Source organism: Monodelphis domestica, chromosome 6 (genome assembly GCF_027887165.1).
Source record: "Monodelphis domestica isolate mMonDom1 chromosome 6, mMonDom1.pri, whole genome shotgun sequence".
NCBI lineage: Eukaryota > Metazoa > Chordata > Mammalia > Didelphimorphia > Didelphidae > Monodelphis > Monodelphis domestica.
Window position 1 is genome coordinate 263219559 of NC_077232.1, and position 27097 is coordinate 263246655.

A 27097-nucleotide genomic window follows, 5' to 3' on the forward strand; every position below is an offset into this window, starting at 1 on the left:
ACATCCCCAAATAAGGCTGTGTGTGTGTGTGTGTGTGAAGTCTATGAACCCCTTTTCAGAATGATGACTTTAAATAAAAATATAAAATAAGAGTTGCATCAATTCAATTCAATAAACACTCATTAAGTGCCAAGTGCTAGGAATACAAATTAGAAAGACTGTCTCTGACCTCAAGGAGCTTATGGTCTAAAAGGAGAAGATGACACATAAAGGAAGCTATAAAGAGTAGATGGGAAGTACGGAGGATTGTGTTCCATGGAGCTGAAGCTAAACAGTGTAGCTAATAGAGATTATCTGGAAAATATTGAATTTTCAGGCAGTGAGAGGACTACAGTGTATAGAGTTCTGTGCCTAGAATTAAAAAGAGCTAAATTCAAATCAGCCTGACACTTACTAGTTGTGTGACTGTGGGCAAGTCATTTAACCCTATTTGCCTCAGTTTCCTCATCATGAAATGACTGGGGAAAGGAAATGGCAAACCCCTTCAGTATCTTTGCCAAGAAAGCCCCAGATTGGGTCAGACTTTCAGAACCCTTTTTAAAGGAAGGCTTTGAGAAGGGTTTACCACTCTACTCTCCAGTTCTCTAATCAAAGGGAGGAGGCATCTGAGGGAGTAGGGAAGGTGTTAAATTTGGGAAGCTGAGTCAATTAGCAAGATGACAAGATTCCAGGTGACCTGCTTATCCTTGAGGAAGGCATGGAGTTCTGTGGAATTGAAGCCAACCCAAACCTCTGAGGGAGAATGGAGAGGTACTGGACCTAGAAAAATCTAACAGTTCAAAGCTTTCTATAAAAGAAGCCTATGGGAGGAGTTTAGTGCTTGAAAAGCTAGTGGTACAAAGGAAACCAATTATATTGAAATATAGATTTAAAATTTTCCCGTCCAATTTCACAGACTCCCCTGAAATCTAAACACAGATTCCTTGGGGATCTCAGGTTAACAGAAGTTCAGCTCTACAAGAAGGCTGCAAACTTAACTTAAAAATCCCCAGAGAAAGGGTCCATTAATCAAATACATTGTACAACACAAGTGTCCTTAAGTCTCATGGTATAAAGAAAGAAAAAAAAATCTACTCTCACAGGATGGATACCTAAAACACTGACCAAGAGATAAGCTGCCTCAACACCATGTAAAGATCTAGTTAATTTAGGTGTTTGGTGTCATACAGGTCAGGCATCCTGATCGTTGAAAATATTTCCTGGTTTCATTGACCAAGCAGATAGATAATGAGAAGCCCTGAATTCAAATTCAGTCTCAGACACTTCTGAGCAGTGTGATCCCTGCAAGTCATTCTATCTCAAGCCTATAAGAATAGCAAGTGCCTCCCAGAGCTGTTGTCAGGAACAAATGAGACAAGATATGTAAAGTGCTTTGCCAACCTTAAAGTGAGATACAAGTGCTATTACTAGTATTATAGACATGGAAAAAACCAACAATAATGACAACAAAATAATTCATTCTCTTGGGAGTAAGTTGATCAGTGTTGTTTCAGTCATTTTTCAGTCATGTCAGATTTTTCATGACCCCATTTGGGGTTTTCTTGACAAAGATACCAAAGTGATTTACCATTTCCTTCTCTAGCTCTTTTTACAGATGAAGAAACTGAGGCCAATAGATGAAATGACTTGCCCAGGGTCACATAACTAATAGGTATCTGAGGCTAGATTTGAATTCCAAACCCAGTGCTCTATCGTTATTTGGTTATAACAATCAGGCTTCTGCTCTGTCCTCACACTAGCCTTCAAGGTTGGCTTCATGTTCTATAAACAATATAAAGATTCTTTTTGTAAGTTTTTGAGTATGACTCCTGTGCAGACTCTCTATGTCTGATGTCCCCATGCTCAGAGGCTCATCACCAGGACAGCTTTAAATCGACAAATGTTTTGACCATGGCAACTTCCCAGAACTAATCTCCCAAGTCATGGAAGGGTCAAAATCTGTGTTAGCAGAAGCAGTGAATGCCTTCACTGGTGGAAACACCATTCTTCGACATATTCAGTGATCTTTGACCAGCTGACTAGTTGACATAATTATGACATCACCTCTTAGTTTCCTGAATGAGTTTTTCAGTTCTTGCCCAGGTAGTTGGCCTTGGGTCCAGGCAGCCCACACTTTCCCATGACATTGTCTGATATTTTCCTTAACCAGACTTCATAAATCAAAATTGTATCATGTTTATCTCATATACAATTTGTATATACTATCTCCCCCAATGCCATATAAGTCCTTTGGAGGAGTAGGGACTATTTCAATTTGGGTTTTATTTGGGTTTCTGGGACCTAATGTTTGATTCTTTTTTTCTTTCTACCAGACCCAAGACTTCATAGATAGATAGATATCAGATGCAGGACTTGAACTTAGTCTCTCTTGACTCTGAAGTCAGTCTGGTCACTCACTAGACCATGCTGCCTCTCAATTGCACAAAGTAGGAGCTTAATAAATCACAATTGATGGGTCTAACTTCCTCTTTCCTTTTCCTTTCCTATTTCAGAGCTTTTATCACTAAAATTAGTTGGTGGATTTGTGGCAGGAACTACCCCAGCAACAAAATGTCTGAGAATAACTTGGAATTTGTACTCTGATTATCTACAGGTGGGAAAATCCCTGAATTATTTCAATGAGGATATTGGCTAGCTCAGTTGAGAGGAAGCAGTGTCCTTCCAGTAAGACTTTAGAGCAATCCAGAAGACTCACTTAGCTTTGCTCCTGCAAATCTGTTGCAATGCCTGGAATGCCCTCCCGGACCACCTCCATCTATTGAAATCCTATCCAACCTCGAAGGGTCATCTCAGATTCCATCTACTTACCTTCCATGATCACTCTGGCCAAAACTGACTTCTCCCTCCTAGGATGACAGCAAAAAGGATGAGAGCTAGAAGGGACTTCCAAGTACAACTAGTCCAAGAGTTCTTAACCATTTTTGTTTCATGAGTTCTATTGGGAGTTTGACAAAATCTTTTTCAGAATAATGTTCTCAAATAATTAAAAGAAATGTTATTTTTTTCCCATCCAAGTTCACAGAACCCTTGATATCAGTCCACAGACCCATGGGAGATTCATAGACTCCACATTAAAAGCAGCTGATCTAGTCCTGATCTGGTGATAAATCATTTGCCTTAGAATTAATATTTACATTAATGTCTTCTAATCCAATATCCAACTCTTTCCTTTTCCTCGAGTGATCGCTCATGCCTCTTCCTTTAACATGCCAAGTTCTATTTGTATTGCTATGTTGATGTACATGTTATCACCCTTATTCCAATGTAAATATGGGGGCAGCTAGGTGGTTTAGTGGGATTGAGAGTTAGGTTTAGAGATGGGAGGTTCTGGGTTCAAACCCAGCCTCAGATACTTCTTAACTGTATGACCCTGGACAAGTCACTTAACCCCCATTGCTTAGCCCTTAAGACTCTTCCTTGGAACCAATACAGGACATTGATTCTAAGATGGAAGGTAAGGGTATAAATTAAAAAAAAGAATGTACATGCCCTGAGGGCAGGCACTATCTTATCTACCCCAGTATTACCCCAGCTTAACACAGCTCTATTCCCAAGCATATGCTGAAGAAATGTTCACCAAATAAAGGAACCCAGAAGGGGAATAAAAAGGCTGAGTTCAATCAAGCATGGTGCATGCAATTGTAGCCCTCTTAGGAACATGCACTTTAGAAACTGAATGAGGCAGAGATGGGCAGAAAACCCTGCAGGGTCTAAAAAAACAGCAGACAACTGCCTAGGAAGGCTAGACTTATTATGCAGATGGATGGCAAGCAATGGGATCATTAAAACAAGCACCCAGCAGCATGGATAGGGGCTCTGACAGCTTGTTTGTTTCTCAAAGAGAGCAGTAAATACTAGAAATGGGAAGAAATAGGGCTCAGCCTGCAAGCACCTCTCCCCATCCTTTACCTGTTAACTCCACATTCTTATGCTCACTTCACATCAGCAAACCTGCATTTTTTCATTAGAAGAGCCCAGACAATGCCTCAAGGTAGCCTTGGGGTGAAACAGAAATATTGGGGCTAGTTTCTATCACCTGCCCAGGAAGAGGCAGATGCACCTTTGTGGTGGTTCAGTCATTTTTTTGATCATATCTGATTTTTTTGTGACCCTCAACTGGGGTCTTTTGGCAAAGAAGCTGGAATGGTTGCCCTTTCCCTCTCCAGCTCATTCTTCAGATGGGCACATTGAGGCAAACAGGGTTAAAATGATTTGCCCAAGAGCACCCAGCTAATAAGAGTTGGGGGCAAATTTGAACCAGAAAGATGAGGCTTCCGGACTTCACACCCAGTACTCTCTGTCCTTTGGCACCAGCTAGCCGATCTTAATTGCCATAGAACAGCCTAACCATATGGTCAACTCTACACTAAGAAGAGCTTAATTCTGTACACTGCCACATCCCTTAATTTCGCCTTTGAGGTTTTATGGACCTCATCCCTAGCTCTGTGTGGATAGAGGGCTAGGTCTGGAGTGAGAAAGCAATGCATTCAAACACTGCCTTGGAGACTTGCTATCTATGGTAAGATCTGAACTTAGTTCTTCCTAACCAGCTGCATGAAATAAGGCAAGTCACTTGGTGTCTCTCAGTCTCAGTTTCCTCAACTACAAAATGGGAATAATAACGGTACCTACCTCCTAGGGTTGTTGTGAGGATCCTATTTCTAATGCCCTGTGTGCCTGGCACATACTTGGGATGATATAAGAAATGCCTGCTACCTTCTCCTTCCTTTCTATGTAGGCTCTTTGATGCTTCTCCTTATTCATTTTCTCAACACTCAGTGGAACTAATGCACAGAAAGTTCCTGCAGTACTTGGAAGTCCATGAAAAAAGAGAGCTCTCATAGAGCATACAATGAGGAGAATTCTGAAGACAATGGGCTGGCGGGGCTGGTGGTACAAACTTATTATGTTCCTGTTGTTACATGAAATCTGCAGGCCATCGGGAGCTAAAAGGAAAAGACATCTTAATTACCTCCTCCACTTCCTAAAAGAGGAAGGTTAGAAAAACAAAAAGCTTGGAGAGGAGAGAAAAGAAAAAGAAAGGAGAAAAAACCACCTCTGCCTGCAATAGAATGCTATATTCTATTAAGTGGTGCAGTCTCTCACTAGGATAGAATAAAGAGTAGGAAAGAGTTTCAAATGGGAAACACAGGCAACTTCCCCCCTCTTCCTTAAGTAAACCCTTAACACACTTTATTTTGCTTGAAGGGTTTAATTTCTACATCATTAGACCCTTCTATGTTCATTTCCATATAGAGAGAAAAATGAGTTATAAAGGCAGTAAGGCAAGATGGGAGGAAAGAGATCATCCATGTCTCTCTTTGCCTCTTTGTCTCTGTCATTCTCTGCCTCTTTCTGTCTATCTGTCTGTCTATGTCTCTCTTTCTGTCTCTTGGACTCTCTGGCTCTATCTCTCTGTCTCTGTCATTGCCTTTCTCTTTCTCTCTAGCCTTCTCTGTGTCTCTTTCTGTCTGTCTCTGTTTCACTGTCTCTCTGTCTTTCTCTGCCCCCCTCTCTCTCTATTTGTGGAATTGGAGAAGAGGGTCATGAGGATGCTTGTTTCAGCTATGGAGGATCTAGGAGGCAAGAGGTAAGTGTGCCAGAATTTAGGAGTGGTGGGAACTTTTCTGAGAAGTATCAGCAGATGGCCCAGGATGCAGTGGATGCCACACATGAATGTATATATAAATTAAAGGGTAGTGTTTTTTTAAAGATAGGCTATTCGGGGAGCAGCTGGGTGGCTCAGTGGATTGAGAGCCAGGCCTAGAGATGGGAGGTCCTAGGTTCAAATCTGGCCTCAGACACTTCCCAGCTGTGTGACCCTGGGCAAGTCACTTGACCCCCATTGCCTAGCCCTTACCACTCTTCTGCCTTGGAGCCAATACACAGTATTGACTCCAAGACAGAAGGTAAGGGTTATTAAAAAAAAAAAAAAAGATAGGCTATTCAGCCCTTAACTCTCTCTTGAACTTCAGTCTCTCATCTTCAACTACCTCTCAGATGTTTTATTTTATTTTTATGGTGCCAATTTTAAATATTTTTTATTCTCCAGGACAAGAATTGCATTTCCAAATGCTTTTATACAGAGCTGATGAAGTGCAATGTTGTTCACTTCTCCCTCTGCACACATTCAAGTGTTCAGAATGCCCAGATTTACACAGTAGCTTAAATGTTAACTTTTTAAACTGCTACTGCCTTGGCTACAAATTTGAGTCCTTCAATTTTTGGAAAGCTGTGTGGAATGCTTTTTCTTCTGGTACATTTATTTGGTCAACCTCTTCAATGGTAGTTCCAGAAGAAGCACCTCCAGATGGGGCTGCTCTACCTCCTGGGAACCCACCAGGCATGCCAGGGTGCATTGGTACTCTGGTATAGCTTGGTGATGATGGGGTTGCAGATTTTTTCCAAGTCTTTCTGTTGATGCTCAAATTCTTCCTTTTCATCAGTCTGGTTCTTATCCAGCCTATTGATTATTTCATTGCATTTGTCAAGGATCTTCTGTTTGTCTTCATCACCAATTTTGTCTTGCAATTTCTCATCCTCAACAGTTGCCTTCATGTTGAAAGCATAAGACTCAAAAGAATTCTTGGAAGACACCTTGTCTCTCTGCTTCTCATCTTCAACCTTGTACTTCTCAGCCTCCTGGACCATGCACTCAATGTCTTCTTTGCTCATACAACCTTTGTCATTGGTGATGATGATCTTGTTCTCCTTGCCTATGCTCTTAACCACAGCCGACACATTGAGGATGCTATTAGCATCAATGGCAAATGTAACTTCAATCTGAGGGACACCCCTTGGGGCAGGAGGGATTCCTGTGAGCTCAAACTTGCCAAGCAGGTTGTTATCCTTTGTCATTGCTCTCTCACTTCCATTAACATGAATAAGCACACCAGGCTGATTGTCAGAGTAGGTAGTAAAGGTCTGAGTCTGCTTGGTGGGAATGGTGGTATTGCTTTTGATCAAAACTGTCTTGACTTCACCAGCAGTTTAAATTCCAAGGGAAAGAGGAGTGACATCCAGCAGCAGCAAGTCCTGTACATTCTCAGATTTATCTCCAGACAAGATGGCAGCTTGGACAGCTGCACCACAGGCAACAACCTCATCAGGATTGATACTCTTTTTGAGCTTTTTGTCATTGAAGAAGTCCTACAGAAGCTTCTGGATTTGGGGGATTAAAATGCAACCATCCACCAAGACAATGTCATGAATCTGTGATTTATCTAGCTTGGCATCTCTGAGGGTCTTTTCCATGGGGTCCAGTATGCCACGGAAGAGGTCAGTGTTCAGCTTTTCAAAATGGGCCTGGGTAATAGAGGTATAGAAGTCGATACCTTCGTAGAGGGAATCAATCTCAATACTGGCCTGTTTATTGGAGGAGAGGATTGTCTTTGCACGTTCACAAGCAGTACGCAGACAGCAGATAGCCCTCTTGTTCTCACTGATGCCCTTCTTGTACTTTTGCTTGAACTCAGCAATGAAATGGTTGACCATGCAGTTGTCAAAGTCCTTACCACCCAAGTGGGTGTCCCCAGCTATGGACTTGACTTCAAAGATGTCATCTTCAGTGGTAAGGATGGAGTCATCGAAGGTACCACCTCCAAGGACAAAGATCAACACATTCTCTCTGCACCAACTTTTTTGTCCAAGCCATAAGCAATAACAGCAGCAGTTGGCTCATTGATGATTCAGAGTACTTTGAGACCAGGGATGGTTCCAACATCTTTGGTGGCCTGTCATTGGGAATTGTAGAAATAGGCTGGTACTGTGACAACAGCATTTGTGACAGTTTTCCCAAGGTAAGCTTCAGCAATTTCTTTCATCTTGGTCAAGATCATAGATGATACTTCTGGATAGAAACTTTGGGTCTCCCTCTTTGTACTCCATTTGGACCTTAGGCCTGCCTCTGTCATTCACCACTGTAAAAAGCCAATGGTTCATGTCTGACTATACAATTGCATCATCAAATCTGTGACCAATCAGACGTTTGGCATCAAAGACTGTTGGTGAGGTTCATTGCAACTTGATTCTTTGCAACATCACTGATTAAACCTTCTGTGTCGGTGTAGGCGACGTAGCTAGGGGAGGTCCTGTTTCCTTGGTCATTAGCAACGATCTCCACTTTCTCATGTTGAAAGACTCTTACACAAGAGTAAGTGGTGCCAAGATCAATGCTAATCGTGGGTCCCTTTCACTGTGGAGAGAGTAGGGCTGCTGCTGCACTGAATAGCACCTCTCAGATATTTTAAATGGAATGTATTGTAGCAATCTCAAATTCAACATGTCCAAAACAGAACTCATTCTCCCTCCCCAAAAATCCACTCCTTCCAGATTTCTCTGACTTAGTTGATAGTGCCCATCATCTTTCCTGTTACCAAGGCTCATAACCTTAGTGTTATTCTGGATTCCTCACTATCCTTCACCCTACATTTTCAATCAGTTACAGTTCCTGTTTCTACCACCATAACATCTTTCTCACTCATCTGCTTCTCTTTATTTACAATCACCTCAGTCCAGTTAAGATAGATAAAGCATTTTTAGCATTTACTCTATGTCAGACATTGAGGAAGGAAAGAAACAAAGGAAGGAAGGAAGGAAGGAAGGAAGGAAGGAAGGAAGGAAGGAAGGAAGGAAGGAAGGAAGGAAGGAAGGAAGGAAGGAAGGAAGGAAGGAAGGAAGGAAGGAAGGAAGGAAGGAAGGAAGGAAGGAAGGAAGGAAGGAAGGGAGGAAGGAAGGAAGGAAGGGAGGAAGGAAGGAAGGAAGGGAGGAAGGAAGGAAGGAAGGAAGGAAGGAAGGAAGGAAGGAAGGAAGGAAGGAAGGAAGGAAGGAAGGAAGGAAGGAAGGAAGGAAGGAAGGGAGGAAGGGAGGAAGGAAGGAAAGAAGGAAGGAAGGAAGGAAGGAAGGAAGGAAGGAAGGAAGGAAGGAAGGAAGGAAGGAAGCTATTCAGTTCTTGCCCATAAGTTATTTACATTCTTATGAGGGCAAACAGATAAAGAAGTGCTAGAAAACGCAAGAAAATGCAAGGATGCACAAAAAATATAATGTCTAGATTTATTCAAGAAGAGTGCTGTGGAAGACTGGAATTTAGCAATATTAGACCAAGTTGTTCTAGCAGAGCTTAGGGATTTTCCAGGAACAGAGTCCAATTTTCTAATGAGGAGGAGATGGTGGAAGAGATGAGGCAAGTGAAGATATAGTCTGGATCCAGGTTGAGAAGGGCTTTAAATGATCTTAGAGATCATGAAAAGTCACTAAAGCTTCTGGAGCAGAGGAGTGACATAATTAGACTTGATACTTTAGGAATAATATTCTGGCAACTGTGTGAAGGAAATTGTTATAAAAAGGAAGTCTCTCAAAGCCTTTGGTGGACAGTAACATATGTAAGGCTCAGTTGTCAAACTTTGCCCTGGGTATCTGAATGTCTTATCCTGACTTGGTGGAGGGTTTCCAAGATGCTTTGTTTGCTTCAAAATTTCACCATTGGGTGGAGGCTGAAGGATGCAGTTAAAGGAAGTTGAGCTAATACTTTTCCAGGCCTTTACTGGTGTGAGTTCCTTTGGGTGCTATCCTATCAGCCCCTGGGATTAGAACAGAAAGTTGCTTCATCCTCAGCCCTAGATCTCAGAAGCTTTTCCCCATTTTCTTAGTACTTTGGCCTCCTTCCACATTAGACTACAAAAAAGAAAACAAAGCACATCAAACCATTCCGGCACTCATTCTTCCAGGTTGTAAACTCTCATGGCCTACTGTGAGGTGGCCCCTATTTGAGAGGCTGCAAGGAAGATTAAAAGAGATGTAATTATTTTCCTTCTCAAATTCAGGAACTCAGTTCATACACTGGTGATTAGAAATTTGAACATGCTGGCATTGATGAAGCTTTAAACGGGACTGCCTCCAGTCAGCCTTTGAAGTCCTTCCAAATGAGAGCTTCCCTCTTCTATGACACAAATTTCCTGCCACTGCCCTATTCTCCCAAGAGTTCAGCATGCCCTTTTGTATGATGGGGTCTCATCTGAAGGGCTCTTTAAGTTTCTAAATAGGAAAGTTAGTTCAATCCTCAGAGCCAGTTTTTACTTGCCACAAGCAGGAAGAGAACTGGCCCCCCCTGGCTCCCTCTGACCACCACCACCACTTCCCTATACCCTTCCAGGTCATTTTCATCAATTAACTCTCAAAGATCCTTGCTGACAATCTATTGAAATGAGCCCCAGCCATGGGGGCAGAAGGAACAGGTACCATTAAATAGATTGGACCTAGGATATGAGTGGAGTGCCTTCAAGGATATGAATTAGAGTAAATAGATTTTGACTCAAAGTAGTTATTTTCCATTTCTCACCTTTTTTTATTCTTTATGGTTTCATCCTAAGCACTGGTTTCATCTTTTTCCATCATCTGTGTCCCAGATTGTTTGGCCTCATCTTGAAGACTGGGCATAGGAACAACTGGAGAAAATCAATTCCCTTATCCCAGTAGGCAGTGTGGTACAATGAAAAGAATATAGATCTTTGAAATTGGAAGACATCAGTTCAATTTCAAGTCCCTGTGATGTTTATTAATTTTGTGATTAACTTTATGGACCTTCATTCTACTCTGTAAAATGATAGGGATGGATTAATTGAACTCTGTGGTAGCTTGTGACTCCAAATACATAGCCTTGAGATCCATCCACCTTGATCTACTGAATGGGCACAAAATTTACCATTGAAGAAAATAGCACCTATTTTGAAGAAATAAGACCAGGTATTTCCAAAATAGCAGGTATTTTCAAAGTGGGACAAGAGTAGGGAGAAGATCTTAGGTTTCTGTCTTTTAAGTAGCCAGACAAAGGATCATTTTCTCTGGGCTTTCTAGAATGATTTAATAGGGGGGCAGCTACGTGGTTCAGTAGATAGAGAGCCAGGCCTAGAGTCTGGAGGTCTTGGGTTCAAATCTGACCTCAGATATTTCTCATCTACATGATCACAAGCAAGTCCCTTAAAACCAATTGCTCAGGAAAGAGATTAGAGCTAAATGTATAAATCTGGGAGCTGTGGAGCTGTTGAATGAACCTATGAGATCTGATAAGAATCTTTCCATCATCTAAAGCCAGAACAGGTTCTACAATGCTTCAAGGATGGCTCTTTCCTAAGATGATTCCCCAAAGTGATGATTTGGGACCTTTATAGCACCCAAAGGAACTCAGGAAAGGATAGTCAAAAGATGAAAAACTGCTATTTTATGGATTAATCCTTTAATACAGGTATTCACATATTTGGTCTTCTTGGAAAGTGGACCACGTAGATATAATAGGGATCTGGAGCAAGTGCAGACACCATTAGCTTGCTCAGCTGACATGACCTCTCAACATGGAAGATGACATGGAGTCTTGCTTCCAGGAAAGTTATGGGAGCATGCCTCGGAACACGTATAGATACTCTATAACTGGTTCTAGTTCCTAAATGCATGTGCAAGAGTAGGCTATAGAGGCATTAAGAACAGACCCATCAGATTTTACTATTTCCTTTTTGTTTTTCTTTACTTCATTCCATGATTCCATTGGCCATAGCATTGAATGAGATATTGTGGGTAAAGGAAGAGAGCTCTTAAAGCACTCCCCTCTGAAGCTGTGTTGCCCTGAGGAACAGGTCTTAATCCCTGGCTTCTGATTTATTTGTTTGAGGGGAGGGGAGTAGTCTCCTACCTAAGCAAGTTTAGAAGGTCATCCATAATAAGAGCCCTCTGGGATCCAAGCACTACAGAACCAGGTGTCACAGTCAGCCAGTATCAATGCCCCAAACATGGCAAGGGGTGACCTCAAACTGGGCCAATAGAAGTCAAATTCATTGATGATCATCCCAGTCATACTGTATTTGGACATGAACTTGGTGGGACCATTGCTATGTAGGAACTGAACTAAGTTTTGGTCCTTCTCCAGGGAATAACTGCCTATGTGTGTCTGGGGGAAGGGATGGAAGAGAGAGTTTGTATGTTTGTTCTTGCTATATGTTTAGAGTAAATATCATTTTGCAAAAGTCATACAATATTAAGGGGCTGAATGGGACTAGAGTGTTAGTTATCAGCTCCCTACAATAAGGGGAACTAGGCTTGGGGAGCTCAAGTTAACAGCTATAAAGACAGACACCCCAGCCTCCTCAAGGCACCCCTTTGAAAAATGAAAGGTGACCTACTAGGCTGCCTTTGAGGGAATGAGTCAAAAGTATAATTGCTACATAAATGAAAATAATTATTGATAATTTAATTCATTAATATCATTAATAATTACCAGCATGTGAAATACATAAACTAAGCTTTCTCCTAATAGGCTTGCTTACTCTAAAGAAAGTTTGGAGGTTACTAATGTGTGTGAATCATGCAGCTTTGACATTTTTGTATTGACTAGAAGTGTTGAATGCTATTTATGTTATACAGCTTTTTCATAGAAATGCAATCTTTTTATACTAAAGTTGAGCAGACATGCTACTAAATATTTGTATTGCAATACCTTATAAATTCAGTATTTAAACTCTTTGTGGCTACTCTTGATTCTTTAATGCAGTGACATTTAATGTTAGATTTTCCTTATGGTGCTTTGTGTAAATCTTATGTATTTATGATGTAACTCTTTTTTTATAGTTTCAAATCATGTGTAAAAAACTGAAGAAAGCAAGATACAATTTTGAAGCATCACTGATAAATCATAAATCATTCAGGATAATCATACTGTTATATAATACTATTCATTCTGTTTTCGTTTTAATTTAATTTTGTGATAGAAAAATTGCTTGTAAACAGTTTCCGCTAAATCAAAACTTAATAGTTATTGCAAAGACTGTAGATGAAACATATTACTATTGTATGAAAGATTCCACATGACATTCAGTCCTTTGGATTCTGTAGAATGTTGGCTTAATTAAAATTGACTTTTACCATTCAAAAAAATTTAAATTTAAATTTAATTGGTTTTTATATAATATTTTATGACTTACAAAGTTAATTTCTTCACAACATTACTGTTTTACAGATGAGGAAAGAAAAATTTAAATTAAAAAAAATCCAAGATAGTCTAAGATCACATAGTGTTAGACATAGAACTCAAAAACAGGTTGAAGGAAGTGTGTAATCAGAAATCTTGTACCTTTAAACTATATTACCCAGAAGCCCACTCACTTCCTGTCATTACATGCTGATGTAGACAGGAGATAAATTGGGTGGAGTTCTGTGTTTAGCTCCCTTTTCTTCCTGCCATGGCTTTGGTGCTATTTCTACTGCACTTTATTGCCTCCCAATGTTTTATGATTATTTTTTCTTAGTATAGCAAAGGCTGCCCCTCACCTGTAGTGTGGAGGTGTCCTTATGAAGCTAGAAGAGCTTCCCCTCTTCTCTTCCCCTCCTTCTCCAAAAGAGGTCTTAATTTCTTTCAGGAGGGTTGGGAGTCAGGCTCATGATCCCTTGGATCTCCTCAGATACAAAGAGGACCAGGCTAGATTATCTGGTCCCTTAAATGTTGTTAGTCTAGGGCATATGGTTTTCAGGTTCCAGTTAAACTTCTGATCACTATAGAGAAAGTAGGACCCAAGTTTTATATCCAAGATTTCACTCTCTTTCCACTAGATGTCAGTTCTATAAATGAACATACATAGCAAGTGGCAAAGAAATCCATTTACCTGAGTTGATAGCAAAACAGAAATCAGAGAAGGTATACAAAGAAGAATATATACTAGACAAGATAGAGTAAAGGAGTTCTCCCTTGGGAATGAGGTAACTCAGCTCAACCCAAAGCTAGAATCCCAGATCTCACCCAAGAGGTCCCTAGTCTCTAGTTCCCCAAAGTCTCTAGTGTAACAAGCTGGGGATAGGAGCACGATGGAAATTGTCAGCATTACATCCATCAGCTTCTTTCCAGAGTCTCGTTCTCCCTTCAGCAACCTGAAGTGGGGTTTCTTGAAACTAGAAGCCACAAGAACTAACACAAACAACCAGAGCATAAACAAAAGGATAAAACCAGCACAATTTTTCCTTGGCCCTTGCCTTGAAACTTGACCCTTTTTGTCATTCCTCTTGTTCTTATTCTGCTTCCCCTCTCTTATTTTAAGAAGAAATTCTAGAAAAGGGCTTCATGCAGTTTTGTCTTTAGCATTTATATTTATTTAAATGTAATTAAGGTAGTCACAGGAACAATATTCTGAAGGAGGACTAAAAAGTTTCTCTGATCACCAAGATCTCTTAAATCTCTCCAAAAGAGAAATTTTGCACCAAAGATAAAGCAACTTCAGCTATCTCCATGGTCTAGGACACCTGGAATCCAAGGGAAGGCTAAACATCTGATTCTCACTGAAGCAGCAACCTACCTTCTACAGTACCAGCAGCAATATCTTAATCTTAACCTGTTTTCTCCTCTAATTTTTTCTTTCCTTGACCCAGTCTTTATTCTTTTCTTTATATATAATTTTCTTAAAAGATAGGTAGAAAAGTAGAAGAAAGATAAAGAAGAATATACTAATAGGAGAGAAAAACATAGATGTGCTAAATTGTCATTCCTATTCTACTGGGTGTTCATATCTTCATTTTCAACACTAGAACATCTATATTTAAAACCAGCATGACCAGGCATCCCATTTCCATGAAGTTCCCTTTTCTGCTTAGGGAACGTTTTGTCCTCTTTCTTAGAAATTCTTCCAACATGGCTATAGAATGACATCTAAGTATGCAAAGGCCAAGGAGGGAGGAAGATGAGTTGAGATAGGCAGTAGAGCTCTAATTGGCAAAAACCTGTTTTTTAAATACTAATTTAATTTTAAGTACTAAGGAGAGAACGAAGGGATTCCTTCCCCTCTTAAGTGCATTTAAAAAGCAATTTTCTGAGACAATATCAACAAGAATTTTTGTCCAACCGAGAGAAGACAATGTCAGGCCAAACAGAAAAGATGTGTGGTTTCCATGGCCAGCTGTCAGGGAAACAATCATTAAGCCTTCCTCCTTAAATTACATTTTGAAGCTTTCCCCCCTCTCCTCTGTTGTTATTGTTTTTGTTTGTTACGTTTCAGTTGTTAGTTTCAGTCATGCCAGACTCTTTGTGACCCCATTTTGGGGTTTTCTTGGCAAAGACACTGGAGTGGTTTGCCATTTCCTCCTCCAGCTTATTTGACAGATGAGGAAACTGAGGCAAATTGGGTAGAATGACTTAACCAGTGTCACATAGCTAAGTAAGTGTCTGAGTCTGGATATAAACTCAAGAAGAGTTTTCCTGCTTCCAGCTCAGAACCATCCACTGTGCCCCCTAGCTTCTGCCTTTCTGCCTGTACCGTAAGATGGCCTTGCACATAGATAATACTTTTCAGCAGAGAGAACATTGAATGGACCTAGAGTTGGAGGATTTCGTTTTGCATCCTGGCTCTGAAACTGAGATCAGCCATGAGACTATAGGCAAGTCCCTTAGCCTTCAGAGCATCAGTTCCCTCATCTTTACAAACCCGGGTGACAATACGTATGTTACCAACATAAGAAGCAGGGTGGCGTGGTTCATGAACTATGAGACTTGAAGTCAGTAACATCTGGCTTGGAATCCCACCTTCAATATTTCTTGGCTTCATGAGCACCATAAATATCTCCCAGCCTGAGTGTCTTTCAGAAAAGAATAATAAACATACTTTACTTCATAGAGGTATTGTGAAAATCAAATGAAATGATATCTGCAAAGGACTTTGAAAACCTAATCAGAGAAATTAGCTGTTACTGAACTACTATCATCATTATTATTACCCAACAGGACAATTGCGAGGGATACAGTTTGTAAAGCTTAAAGTACTCCATATGTCTGAGCTAAAGAGCAAATAGAATCTATACACACATCCATACATCTCCCGTCTCTCTCCCATGCCAGGAATACCATCCTACCCATCTACTTTCTGTCTCTTAGAATCTCTACCCTCATTCAAAGCTCAGCTCAAAAACTGTCTCCTCCTCCAAGCTGTTAGTGCCTTCCTGCCCCCCAAAATGATCTTACATTTACCTTCTAGACGTTTTATAGCCTCCCCTTTTTTTAAGCCCTAACCTTCCATTTTAGAATCAATACTGTGTATTTGTTCCAAGGAAGAACTGTGAGGGCTAGGCAATGGGGGTGAGGTGCCTTGCCCAGCTGAGAAGTGTCTGAGACCAGATTTAACCCCAGGATCTCCCATCCATAAGTCTGTCAATTCACTGAAGCACTGAAGCACTTAGCTATCCCCTTCTTATGTATATGTTTTCAACCCCTGCCTCCATTAAGCTTTTAATGCCTAGCACATGAAACAACGGAAAACATTTGAAGCTAAGCCCCAGCTCTGCCCATTTCTATCTGTGCAATCTTGGGCAAAAACCTGACCTCTCTGGGCCTCAGTTTCCTCATCTGTAAAATGAAAAGGTTGTACTAGATCTCCTGTGAGGTACCTTTCATTTATAGGTCTAAGGTCCTACAAATTTATGATACATATGGACTCTGGTTTACTTTCCCCATGACTCTTTTATATAGGGTCAAACTATCCACATCATTTGACAGTTTTAGAGTATTTCCCCCTTAGCCTTCTTTCCCCTTGTATCCTCCTATATCATAAAAGTTTACACTTATATAATGCTTTATAATTTACAAAATACTTTCAAAAGCTTGGACAGGTGGGAAACAAAAGGGTTCTTCCCAATATGTAGCTGTGCAATGCAATCCAAAGAGGCGTTCTTCTCCCTCTTAGTAGTAAACACCCAGAGCCATGTGTTCTAAGAAAGAACAAAATGGCCCCACAAGTTGCTACTTGCAGTTGTTCACCCATAAACAAGACTTGTTGACAAGAAACCGGAGCCCAGGGCCAGTGGAGTCATCTCACGTAAGGCAGGGGGCTGAACACAAGCAGCAAGCTCCTGTGTCCTTTTCTTAGATGTCAGCAGAATAACATGATACCGCCTTGGGATTCCATTCCATAGTGAGTACTCTCAGCAGCTTGGCAGGGGTCAATGAAAGGATGAAAGCGATGGGCCAAAAACAGGGAAGGAAGAAAGAAGAAAAAGACAAAGAGAGCAGACTCAATAATACAGAGAAGAGGAGAAAGAGCATTTTGTTATACTCTAGCTAAAGAGAAGAATAATTTCAGAGGATGAGAGGGAAGAAAAAGTCATAATAAACTTTATAAATAAATAACTATAAATATACAATAAAACTTATAAATAAGTAACTTTATAAAATAAAATATGCCTTAGTAAAATAAGCACTTTCCATAAAGTGAAAAGTCCTGGGTTCAAATCTTTCTCTTCTTTATTACCTGTATGATCTTAAGGAAGAGGCTTAAACTTACCTGGTGATGTGCTGGTGCCAGCTCAAAAGAAATGAAGCAAATAGTTAAATTTCCAACATGAGTATTTGCAACTTGGAAATTAGCTAACACTACAAATCAAGGCATGATTTGTTTTGCTGATTTGTCATGACAAGAAAGTGATGGAGAAAATGTTACTAATGAAAATTAAATTTTAAAAGTATCATATACTTTAGAGGAGAGTCATTTCTTAAACATTTACCAGTGTACCCTGGGTCTTAGTTTTCTCATTTGTAAAATTAATAAGTTGGACTGAATAACTTCTAAGATCCCTTTCAGATCTAAATCTATGATCCTAAGCCCAGCAAGGGAAACTAGACAACACAGTGACGAGAGCACTGGGCTTAGAACCAGGAAGACTGATCTTTAACTCTGTTTACCTCAGTTCCTCATCTAGAAAAGGAAATGGCAAACCACTCCAGGCGTCTTTACCAAGAAAACCCCATAATGGAGCTATAAAGCATAAGAAATGACTGAATGACAAAGCCTTGCAAAGGCTCATGGTCTGGGGTAACAAAATCTCAGGTCTTACAATTTCTGGGGATAAACAGAATGAATTACTGAGGAAGGGGTGGTTGTGGAGAAGTCTTCTCCCACCCCATCTAATATATTTGGATAATTCTCTTTCTTTTTTCTTTAAACCCCTGCCTTCTGTTTTAGAACCAATACCAAGAATTATCTCAAAGGTAGAAGAGTAGTAAGGACTGGACCATGGGGATTAAGTGACTTGGCCAGGGTCACACAGCTAGAAAATTTTTGAGGTCAAATTAGATCCCAAGACCTTCCATCTCTCTGCCTGGCTCTCAATCCCCTGAGTCACCCAGCTACCCCTAATAATTCTCTGTTTCTTAAGTAAACAATGTGTTAGTGCCATTTTGGAAGACCAAGCTGAGTGATGGCTTTAAGACCACAAAGTCATAAACAAGTTCTGCAAAAAGGATAAATTGCACCAACCATCTTTCACAAGTCTGGTGTTTTACACCTGGAGCCCAATATCAAATACTGGGTTTTACAGAACAGTAAATATTTTTTTTCTAATTAGCTTGATTCATAATACTCCAGAATTCTGGACCAGAACCTTGTGAATCTGATATATTTTGAGGCTCTGGGAGGGGGTGGCCCTAAAAGGAGCACAGGATAAAATTCTGGATTTGTTTATAGGAGTGACCAAGGATTCTAGCTGCTCCAAAGCCCTCAGGTTTCATCCAAGCTAATCTTTCAAAATTAAGCCTCTTTCTTCAACTAAGCTGAGGTCATTCTGCTCTCCAGAGCAGGTATGCTTGGCTCTGTTCATCAATACTCAGAAACATGAGAAACCTGCCCCTGGGGCTATTACAGAAAGGGTCAGCAACATGGTGGCCCAGCACTGTGAGAAGATCAGTTACTCTCCAGGGCATAGTGACATACAATACAGTCCTCCTAGGGGCTTGCCTGCCACCCAGACCCAGTGCCCATTTGTTCTTCAAGGGGCCCATTACACTAACAAGTTGCCTCTCAAGCAGCAAAGGAAACACTTTACTTAGAAATGCATGTTCTCCTCTTGGACCCTCTCCAGAAATCCTATTGTGAAAGTTTAGCTCCATGAGACTCAACAGATTGTTCCCATCCCCTGCCCCCCCTCCACCAAATACTTTCACTGCATTCTAATTAGTTAATTAAACCACAAGTCCAAACCTTAACTTAATTTCATAGGTATACTGCGGAGGCTGAGATTCAATTTCATGTAATGAAAGTAATAAAATCAAAGCAAAGACCCAAATTTCAAAATAAATAAATGAATGGCTGGATGGGTGGGTGAATAAATGAGTGAATAAATAAATGAAAAGTTTAATTCCAAACTCCAAATGAGTATATGTTGAGTTTAAGATCTGTTTTTCTTCAGTGTTATTATTTTTTATGGTTTATTTTGAGGCAGCCAGGTGGTACAATGGTTAGAGCTCAGAACCTGGGCTCCAATGGACTAAATTTAAATGTCAGCTACTTACCTAGCTGAGTGACTCTGAGAAACCTCTTTTGGTATCAATTTCCTAATCTATGAAAAAAGAGATAATAATATCACCTATTTCCCAGGGTCATTGTAAAGAGATGATTAGATATTTGCAAAGGACTTTAAAACCATAAAGTGTTATATAAATCATTATGTATAGTGTTACATTATCATTTAATATGATTTAATATTTGAATAATAAAGGAAATATTTGAATCCATAAAATTTAAGAAATTAAGGAAATTCCGTAGTTATGATTTATCATTTTCAGAGAAAAAAATTAAACTTTTAGACTGAATATAGAGATTTATTCCTTTCTGATATCTTTCACTATGCTTTTGGGGGTTTCCTCCAACTTTTCTTTTTTCCCCTGAATGGATGGACCCAATAATTCAATCATAGTTATTCATAATGTCAGATGTATTTCCTAATGTAGTGGGGAGGAGGGGGGGGTTCCTCCATCATTATTGATTTTCCCCTAAGGTAAACAAATTGGTAAGCTGGGATTTGTTTGAGGACAAGGGGAAAATATCTATTTACCTGGACTGGCTAGTTCCTTGTATTTTTTTTTAACCCTTAACTTCTGTCTTATTGGTTCTAAGGCAGAAGAGTGGTAAGGACTAAATAATGGAAGTTAAGTGACTTGCCCAGATTCACACAGCTAGGAAGTATCTGCCAATCCACCTAGCTTCCCCCTAGTTTCTTGTATTCTAAGGAATTTTACATAGAATTGCCATAGTCCTAAAATAACTCACAACTCCTTGGCATTAATATTTTCTGAGAATAAAAATTTGATCAGGCCGGTGACATAGCTCAACCAAAGATGGTCCATGTCCAAGGATGCCCTAAGTATCTCCTATAGGTACACACTGGAATGAGTAGTGGTATCCAGACCCAAAGGGGAGAGATATCTCTCTGAGAGCAATCCCAATTATGTTTTTGTCTTCCTCAAAAATGCTCTCATTTAAAAAGGAAAAAAATACCTAAGAATGGCAATTTTTCATTTCAAAATGGGTACATTTAATATGATTTTTGATCATATCCAATTTATCCAAGGTTTTTAACTTCACTCCCTTCAGTTTTTTTTTTATCAGTAGGCAAACTGACCTAAGGCAAGTTTTGCTTTCAAGTATATTTACAGTCATTTACTCTATCTAAATGTCTATTTTGTTGACATCTTAAGCCATCTCAAATGTCAGTGAGCATCAGCTCCACTTATTTGGTTATCTCACCTCACTGGTCTACATGTGGAGAGGAAAGAATTTTAAATCCAAAACACTTTACTATGTCCATTCCAGCAAAAATTATAAAAAATAAGAATTTTGTTTTGGCTGACATCATTTATCTGTCTGAAGAAATGTTATTTATTCTCAGCATAGAGAGTAAACTCAAAGGAAGGACTGAAACAGGGGGCAAGGATCCACATGTCAAAAAATGGAATTTTTTAAGAACCTTTTTTTAAACCCTTGTGTTATACCTTAGAATCAATACTGTGTATTGGTTTCAAGGTAGAAGAGCAGTAAAGGCTAGGCGATGGAGATTAAGTGACTTGTACAGGGTCATATATCTAGGAAGTGTCTGAGGTCAAATTTGAACACAGGATACCTCCTGTCTCTAGGTCTGGCTCTCAATCCACTGAGTCACCTACCTGCACCAGCCAATACCGTCACAGTAAGCACTTGAAGTAAATTGCAAGAACATTAAGCACAATTATTTTTACTTAAAGATCAAAACTTTCCAAAGCCACTTCTAAATAATTTCTGGATTATTTGGCATTTGGAATTCTCCATCATCTTGAATTATTCACTTTATTATTGCTCTTCATTTGTAAGGAAAAGCAGAGGTGTCTATGGTGAGTCTTTGATCATGTGCACACAACACAATTGAGAGGATGATTTATTTAAATACAATTTGGTGTTTTTTAATTTTTCAACTTAAAAATAATTAAAAAAAATTTTTTTCAAATAATTTAGAGTTAGATATCAGTCAATCCTGGTCTTCCTAAAAGTTTCAGTTTGACAGATTGGAATTCAGTCCATTGGTTTAACAACACCTAATCTCTTTCCTTCTCTCTCATTCCATTATTTCACTACTACTGAAGGGTTTGCTATATTTTTTTTATCCCTAAGATTTATTAGAAATCTACCTAAAAAATAATGGTGCCAGGAAAACTTGGGCCTAGAAAAGGGATGACAAAAATATACCTCTCACCCTTCTTTATACAGGCAAGAGACCATGGATTAGAATACTGCATATATTTTCAGATATGTTTAATAAGCTGGCTAATTTCACTGAAGTGCTCTACTTTTTATTTGTGTGTGTGTGTGTGTGTGTGTGTCTGTCTGTCTGTCTGTCTGTCTGTCTGTGTATATGCTTTGTCACAGGGGATGGCTTAGTTAGGGTATATGTCTTTCTTTCTCTCCTATTTTATTTTTGTTTTTGTTCCTGAGCTGGTCCATTCTTTTGATATGGCAACACAGAACAACAATATATATTTGTATTTATATATTATGTTTGTATGCATGTATTCAAGTATATTTTGCCCAGACCTATAATTATATCAAATTAGGGAACTGTTGATATAAAAACACTCTCCATAACAACTTACAGTCTTAAAGAATTTCCTTGAGGATACAGAAAGGTTGTGACTTTCTCAAACTCTCATAGCTAGTTAGAACTAATCTAATCTATCTATAATCTATCTACTATTTGCCATCCATCTAGTACCTATCTAATTACTAGCTATTATGTATCTATTATCTATTTACTATTATCTATCTACTGTCAATTTACAATCTATGTTGCTATTTACTATCTATCATTTACTCTGTGAAGATGGGATTAACTCAACCCTGCCTATTTTTAGATCTAATCACCAAAAGTGTATACACCCCACTTATCCTTAAGTATGCAGAGGTCTGTGACCCACCTATGCTATAGTGGGTGACAAATCAAAATCAACTGACTGCCCCTGGGCAGTCCTAAGCAAAGCTATAGCTACAATTGGTCCACATAAAGTGGAAGGAAGGCACAGGAAGTGATGAAAGAAATGGTCTTTAAAAGTGGGAGAAACTTCCTGTGGCCAGCTCTTTTGCCTTCAAACTTGACCTTGAAGGAGTTTTGGCTTGGGACCTCCGACTGCTCTTGGATTTTCCCTTAGAACATGGTAGAACATGGGTAAGTGTAAAGGCTGACTCCTTTTCCTGGCTTTTCTGGAGGTACTAGCCTCCAGAGAGGCCCCTTGTCTTAGAGGAGGCCTTGTGGCTAGAACCCTTATTTAAATTATCTCTGGGCCACCTTTGCTGGGGCCTCTGAAGCCTGCCTGGTTCAGACTAGGCAGGAGTAATTATCTACTGTCTCTCTCTCTTATTTCCTTACTTTCACTCTTTCTCCTTTTTGTAAATAAACTACCATAAAAAGTCGTCCTGACTTGAGTAATATAATTTCAGAGACCACATTTTTGTACATTTAGTCCAACCTTTTTATTTTAACCCTTACACCTCTGTGTCTATAATTTCTGCTGATAGGCAACTAAGTGGAACCCAGAGTCAGGAAGACCTGAGTTCAAATCTAATATCCGTTATTTACTAGCTATGTGACCCCTGGGGAAGTAACTTAACCTCTATCTGCTTCAGTTTTCTCAACTATAAAATGGAGATGATAATAACAGCACCTACTTCTTAGGGTCATTGTAAGAATCAAATGAGATAAAATGTATAGAGTGCTTAACATAGTGCCTAATAATGGTTTGTTTCTTTCCATTCCTTCTTATCTCTCTAGGCTTGATTTCAGAAACAAACTTCCTAACCATTACAATTATCTACAAGATGATTGGCTTGCCTCATGAGGTACGTTCCATGATGTTTACTATCTACCCATTCATTTGTCAGGTGTGTTGGAGCAGGAATTCCCTTTGGGTTTGGGTGAGGTGGCTACTGAGAACTCTTCTGATTCATGTCTATGTAGCTGGGATTGTCTAAATATATATAAAGATGGAAAATAATTAAGGAAATTAGTCAATCAAGTGAGAATGCCTCCATTAAATGAATGAATGAATAAATGAATGATCCAATCAAGGAAATTAGAGCAGCTGTGAGCAACCTGGTTAATCAATATGAAAGGGAAGAAAGCCATTGGATGAAGTAAAGTGACTTTGAAGAAAAGGTATTGATTGAGGGGATGCAGTCATGCCTCACAGGTATTTTTTTTAATAAAATAGCAACCCAATCTGGTACAGAAGCATTCTGTTGTCTGGCCAGTGAGTATTGGCAAGAGTCTCAGCTTAGCCCTTAAGAGGGCATCACCAGCTGGAAAAAGACAGGGAAGAAGGCAGAGAGCAATTCTATCACTTGATCCCTCTCTCAACCCCACCAGAGGAAGATTTTGCAAACTTTGAAAAGCCAGAGGATTTGGACTTCTCACTGGAGACCTAATAGCAATGTGTTCACATGTATGTATATATGTGTGTGTGAGTGTGTGTGTACTGTTTGTATGCATGTCTATAAGTATATTTTGTCCAGACTTGTGATTACATCTATTTAGGGAACTCTTGGTAGGGAAACTCCCTCTACCAATACAGATCAATAATTTAAGAGTCTTAAAGAGATTCCTTGGGAGCATAAATTGTGTCTTTCTCAATACCATGCATAAGGAAAAACTTCATGAGGGTCCCACGAAATGGAGAAAATTATCTCTAGTAGCCAAAAGTCATGAATTACCCCTTTGTTCAAAGTTATCCAAGTTTGAAACCATTTTCTTCTAGACTCCATCATTCCTAATGAGAAAGTATGCCCCAATTTGGGCAGATAGATGGTTTGTACTGACAATCACCTTAATAAGAATTTGTATCTAAAATTACTAAAGTTTGCCTGGTTAATTGTTGTCACCTGATAATCTATGGAGGGAAGCACACCTTTGGGGAAGGGTGCAATGTGCTCATGAGCTACAATATTAAAAAAACATTCCCGATGGCTCAGTTTCCTAGAACCCTTGGGGGTAGGACTGACCTACCAGTACATGTACATCATAGTGGTGGGAAAGCAGTCTAGAGCCCTAAAGTCAATGATGAACTGTTGCTGGTATTGACAGAAATATCAAATGATTTTTTTCTTTCCAGTGGAAAAAAGGAAGTGATTTTTTTTTAATCTGAATTTTTTTTTCCTTCCTGAAATTTTCATCCCTAGGCTGACTCTCCATGTTTCTTCTCTCTCAAGAGTGGTTATCTGGTCCCATCTCCTCAAATCCCTATGCATATTTCTCCCAATCTGTAAACCTTTTGTGTAGATATTTGGCAGAGGTGAAACAATGGTGAGGTACCATCACCAGACACCATTAGGCTCCAGTTTTCTGAACTCAGACAAACAGAACCATGATAGTAGTCCTCAAACATCCATGTTGGCAGCACAGATAGAAGGAATGAACAGTCCTCTTTAACATACTATTTACCAAGTGGCTCCAATCCTACTCCAGACACAGTTCTTCTCAGATCTCAGGCTATGTCTCAAGCTCTTGTCAAAAGTCTCATCAATGATGACTTGAGAAAACATGATTCTCAGTAACCACCTAATTCTTTAGAAAACCAGCTCTTCCCTTAGGTTGGTTATATGTAATTTTAAAAAGAGAAAGCAACTGGAAGAGAGAGAGAAATAAAGCTGGCTTCTATTTCAATTTTAAAATATATTAGTTTGAGTGAAGTGTATTCTCAAGGAAGTCCAACATTCAATCAGTTCAAGTCTGAAACCTCATGTAAAAACATGAAACAGATCAGAGTAAAACTCGGAAAAAGGCAAAAGCCAATGAATGTGACATTTGCCACTGGTCTCTGAAAATCAAGCCTATAAAGTCTTAATCAAGAAACTGATATTTCTATCCCAGATAAGGGTTTTAGGGTCATAGATTTAGAGCTAAAAGGTCTCTTTGAGGTCATCCATTTTAGTTGTCCCATTTTACAGGTGGGAAAACTGAGGCAATCCTCTGGGGGTCAAATGAATAAAACAATATCCCCATTGTCTCATAAGGGTCTGTAGGAAGTAAGAATCACAGAATGTCAGAACTGCAAGGAATATTGGAGTTTACCTAATATAAATTTCTCATCTTACAGATAAGGAAGCTGAGATAAAATGACCTGCCCCAGCCTTTGAATCAAGAGAGTGACACAACAGGGACTCCAGTCTAGATCTTCTGTCATTTTAAGTACATCTCTGTTGAGAACCTCATTTTTAAGTGCACAAGTTTCCTAGCCCCCCAATACTTTGCCTACCAAAAAATTAGGTCTTTAGAACTGGGATCAGTTTTATTGCTAACAATCCCACTGCTAGGCATGTACTCTCAAGGAAACAAGTGACAAAAAGACAATCCAATAAATGCCAAAATATCCACAGTATCACATATCATCATTGTAGCAAAGAACTGGTAACAAAATACATAGCCATCAATTGGGGAAAGACTAAACAAATTGAGGTAAATTAATGCAATGAGATATTCTTGTACCTCCAGAAATAATGAATGTGAAGAATTTGGAAAAAGAAAGGAAGTCATAGAAACTGACCCAGAAGGAATTCAAAAGAGTGGGGGAAACAATAGATACAGTGAATATAGTGATGTAAGTGGAAAATACCATAAAACAGTTTTGCATGCTGTGGAAAGGGAATGGCCAGAGAAGAACTAAAAAAGGACATTATTTTCCTCTCCCTGGTGAGGTGGGAGACTATGGATTGGTCTTTAATGTTGCCTATATTGTCAGATAAAGTTGATGCGTTCGTTGGTTTTGCTGGACTGTTCTTTTTTCCCTTTTTTTTAGTCTTTGCTACAAAGGAAGGATCATTAGGTTGTATTCAGAAATGAATGTAATTGAATTATGTAAAAACAAATGGTGTCAATTTAAAGTCAATTAAATTATTTTAAGAGTTAGAAAAACCTTCAACATTTTATAAGTAAATAGAATTGTAACCCAGAAACTCATCAAAGTCACACAGGTAGCAAGTAAGAAAGTAGGAATTTGAATCCTGGTTCTTTGGCTCCAAAGCCAGCACTCTCTCTACAACACCACATGGCCTCTTCCTGTCCTTCAGCAGGGTCCCTGCAAGAGATAACAGTCTTACTAAATTGATCCTGACTAAAACAAACTCAGAGAAAAGTCTTATAGGTAAGTGGACCTCGTATGGGAAATGAAAAGAAAAAATTGAAAAACAATGAAATTGTTTTCCAGTTCAAGGAGACTAGACAGAAGGAAAAATGTGCCAAAGTTATATGGAGTGAGGGGGAGAGGAGGAAGGAAAGGATTGCTTTTGGTTGTTCAGTCATTTCAGACTCTTCATGACTCCTCAATTTTCTTGGCAAAGTACTGGAGTGGTTTGTCATTTCCTTATTTAGCTCATTTTACAGATGAGGGAAAGGAGGCAAATTGGATTAAGTGACTTGCCCAGTATCACATAGCTAGTAAGTGTCTGAGACTAGATTTGAGTTCGGATTTTCCTGACTCCAGGCTTGATATTCTATCCACAGTGTGACCTAACTGCCTATTAGATACAACTACAAATATATTAGGTTTACTATAGTGTGGCAATGGTTTCTTCTGCTATATGGGGCAACTGTTGCCAGCCTTTTGGGTGAACAACATAAAATTAGTGTGGTCTCACTTTTCCTTTCTTAAGCTTTAAAACAATAATGAAAAAAAAATGATAGTGTCCCCAGTCATGTTTCAGCACCCTTGTCATCATACACCTTTTTTGATAGGAAAAAATGCAAAAAGAAAATGATATTTCTAAATACATTAGCAAGTCTGGTATTAGAAATG

The 27097-nt window shown here is 39.3% G+C and overlaps 1 long non-coding RNA gene and 1 pseudogene across 1 annotated transcript in view; both read right to left on the reverse strand.

Moving 5' to 3' along the window:
* Positions 1 to 5966: 5966 nt before the first annotated feature.
* Positions 5967 to 7956, reverse strand: LOC130455103 (heat shock cognate 71 kDa protein-like; annotated as a pseudogene).
* A 4748-nt stretch (positions 7957 to 12704) lies between these two features.
* Positions 12705 to 27097, reverse strand: part of LOC103095800 (uncharacterized) — a 32228-nt gene continuing 17835 nt past the window's right edge. Inside the window, exon 3 of the long non-coding RNA XR_008913002.1 lies at positions 12705 to 16945. This is a non-coding gene — a long non-coding RNA (uncharacterized LOC103095800). The remainder of the gene's footprint in view (positions 16946 to 27097) is intronic.